A 4195-nucleotide genomic window follows, 5' to 3' on the forward strand; every position below is an offset into this window, starting at 1 on the left:
TGAACACTTGCAATTCAACGTCACTATACCTAGCGCCCTTGATATTTGACCTACATCTTCTTTAGAACCAAAATTTAGGACATGTTTTAGCTTAAATTTTTTGTAATGAACAGTTACATGGATGATTCTGTATGATTTGTGTACACGTTTAAAAACGTCATATTATCCAGTCAGACTTTAGTCTTATTTATTTGTTTTAATCAGTATTTAGTCTTCTTAATGTGTTACCCTTGCTTTCAAGAAAGGCTAAATACGCACAACCCCTGCCAGATCAGGGGGCCATTATCTGAAACACTAATCACCCGTGAGTATCAACTTGGTTTAATCTGTTAAGCGTAATTAATGGGCTCTTCTAGGATACCAAATTGACCAGATGCAGATTCCATTATAGTACCGAAAAATGAATATTTTCACAAAACCAAAGATCTCACTCATATGAAATTTGAAATAATTAGCAATTTAAAAAAATGTATAAATAAATTTAGGATTAATAAGTGATTAGAATAGCAAATTTCATCATTCTTCTTTCCAATGAAACCATTTTTGCGGAAATATCTTGATTTTATACAAAGTTATTTCAATTTAAAAAGTACCACACGCGCCTCATATTTCACTGATGAAACAGGCAGAAATCACGATAGTCCCCAGGGGAAGTAAATCACCAGTTACGTCAGTTATCTTGCTCCGATCGCTGTGTGCATGGGGTATACTACTGATGAATAAAACGGGCACCTGCTGTGCAAATTTGACATTTTTTGATGAAGATTTAGTTGTCTTCAAGGTATCACACCGGTAATTGTCCAATCAAAATGAACTTAGTCAATTGTAGTTCCATATATTTAAAGAAATATTTTTTTTCCTTGCGCGATTTTTCTCATTTCCTCTTCTTCTTTTCTCTTAATTTTTGTACCCCTGATTAGGAAATTTTGTGTAATTTGTAGAAATAATCAAGTGTATACAAAGGAACTATTTGCTGTTGGTAGCTGAGGCTACTTCCTGAGGTGCACTCCGGCTGTTTACACACATGTGAAAAACACGTGGATTTGAGGGTAGTCCTGTTTGCGGGTAATTTTTTTTCGAAAATGCCGCGTAGGGTGTTGTTTTTCTGGTGTCGGCAGACGAGATAGGTAACATAGAACGTGTCTGACTGCGTTATTCGGCATCAATTTTGTAAACTGATTTTTAATGATTTTTTCCCCTCTATAGTAATATATAGTGAAAATAATTACCGGTGTGATACCTTGAAGGAAGTCATGAATTTCAGAATTTCCCGTTTTTCTCAGTCCTTTCCCTTTTCATCGGCTCAAAATCAGCACTGGATATCAAAACAAGAGGTTTGAAAAACAAAACGGTGGTTTAATAGGTCATTCAAGAAACATGACGCAATACACAATGCGAAATTTCAATTACATCTAAATACGTATCAACAACGTATTTTTTGTCTTATACAGCTAGAAAATCGTAAATATTTGTATAAACACCCATCTATATAGCATACACCGACGGTTTTAACACTTAACACATCCAAAAGACGTATCAAAATTTCCCATCGATTTTACAATACGCATATTGCACAATAACCCCACCCCCCTCCTCCTGCCTTGCGCAACTGTTAGATTGACTTTCCTTGACATTCATAAGCATCATACATAACTCTATGACTTCTTGATTCAATGTCCTTATTGTAAATTAACCCAATTAAGAGATTTCGTATTTCTGCGTAGAGTTTAGAAATTTTATTTTATTTTTAATTTTATGTCATAAAGAGAAATTCAGATAATTCATGGTAAATGCCCGTCAAAGTCACTCATATGAACATCAAAATGTCTCCTTAACACAGAAGATATCAAATTATTCGTTTTAAGGGCCCAACACGCGAGGTAATATTTCTGGCACGATTTACGACAGTCCCCTCCGTAGCAGGATATCAAGGCTCTGACGACGTAGGCCATAATTCTATTGCCGGCTTCTAAAGCGTTGACCAAAAATTTGTGTTCTGTCCTGCATATCAAGTTTGTCACTAGATATTCTTACCGTTTTGAGCATTTTGAACACTTGCAATTCAACGTCACTATACCTAGCGCCCTTGATATTTGACCTACATCTTCTTTAGAACCAAAATTTAGGACATGTTTTAGCTTAAATTTTTTGTAATGAACAGTTACATGGATGATTCTGTATGATTTGTGTACACGTTTAAAAACGTCATATTATCCAGTCAGACTTTAGTCTTATTTATTTGTTTTAATCAGTATTTAGTCTTCTTAATGTGTTACCCTTGCTTTCAAGAAAGGCTAAATACGCACAACCCCTGCCAGATCAGGGGGCCATTATCTGAAACACTAATCACCCGTGAGTATCAACTTGGTTTAATCTGTTAAGCGTAATTAATGGGCTCTTCTAGGATACCAAATTGACCAGATGCAGATTCCATTATAGTACCGAAAAATGAATATTTTCACAAAACCAAAGATCTCACTCATATGAAATTTGAAATAATTAGCAATTTAAAAAAATGTATAAATAAATTTAGGATTAATAAGTGATTAGAATAGCAAATTTCATCATTCTTCTTTCCAATGAAACCATTTTTGCGGAAATATCTTGATTTTATACAAAGTTATTTCAATTTAAAAAGTACCACACGCGCCTCATATTTCACTGATGAAACAGGCAGAAATCACGATAGTCCCCAGGGGAAGTAAATCACCAGTTACGTCAGTTATCTTGCTCCGATCGCTGTGTGCATGGGGTATACTACTGATGAATAAAACGGGCACCTGCTGTGCAAATTTGACATTTTTTGATGAAGATTTAGTTGTCTTCAAGGTATCACACCGGTAATTGTCCAATCAAAATGAACTTAGTCAATTGTAGTTCCATATATTTAAAGAAATATTTTTTTTCCTTGCGCGATTTTTCTCATTTCCTCTTCTTCTTTTCTCTTAATTTTTGTACCCCTGATTAGGAAATTTTGTGTAATTTGTAGAAATAATCAAGTGTATACAAAGGAACTATTTGCTGTTGGTAGCTGAGGCTACTTCCTGAGGTGCACTCCGGCTGTTTACACACATGTGAAAAACACGTGGATTTGAGGGTAGTCCTGTTTGCGGGTAATTTTTTTTCGAAAATGCCGCGTAGGGTGTTGTTTTTCTGGTGTCGGCAGACGAGATAGGTAACATAGAACGTGTCTGACTGCGTTATTCGGCATCAATTTTGTAAACTGATTTTTAATGATTTTTTCCCCTCTATAGTAATATATAGTGAAAATAATTACCGGTGTGATACCTTGAAGGAAGTCATGAATTTCAGAATTTCCCGTTTTTCTCAGTCCTTTCCCTTTTCATCGGCTCAAAATCAGCACTGGATATCAAAACAAGAGGTTTGAAAAACAAAACGGTGGTTTAATAGGTCATTCAAGAAACATGACGCAATACACAATGCGAAATTTCAATTACATCTAAATACGTATCAACAACGTATTTTTTGTCTTATACAGCTAGAAAATCGTAAATATTTGTATAAACACCCATCTATATAGCATACACCGACGGTTTTAACACTTAACACATCCAAAAGACGTATCAAAATTTCCCATCGATTTTACAATACGCATATTGCACAATAACCCCACCCCCCTCCTCCTGCCTTGCGCAACTGTTAGATTGACTTTCCTTGACATTCATAAGCATCATACATAACTCTATGACTTCTTGATTCAATGTCCTTATTGTAAATTAACCCAATTAAGAGATTTCGTATTTCTGCGTAGAGTTTAGAAATTTTATTTTATTTTTAATTTTATGTCATAAAGAGAAATTCAGATAATTCATGGTAAATGCCCGTCAAAGTCACTCATATGAACATCAAAATGTCTCCTTAACACAGAAGATATCAAATTATTCGTTTTAAGGGCCCAACACGCGAGGTAATATTTCTGGCACGATTTACGACAGTCCCCTCCGTAGCAGGATATCAAGGCTCTGACGACGTAGGCCATAATTCTATTGCCGGCTTCTAAAGCGTTGACCAAAAATTTGTGTTCTGTCCTGCATATCAAGTTTGTCACTAGATATTCTTACCGTTTTGAGCATTTTGAACACTTGCAATTCAACGTCACTATACCTAGCGCCCTTGATATTTGACCTACATCTTCTTTAGAACCAAAATTTAGGACATGTTTTAGCTTAAATTT

The sequence above is a fragment of the Ostrea edulis genome, chromosome 1 (assembly GCF_947568905.1).
Source record: "Ostrea edulis chromosome 1, xbOstEdul1.1, whole genome shotgun sequence".
NCBI lineage: Eukaryota > Metazoa > Mollusca > Bivalvia > Ostreida > Ostreidae > Ostrea > Ostrea edulis.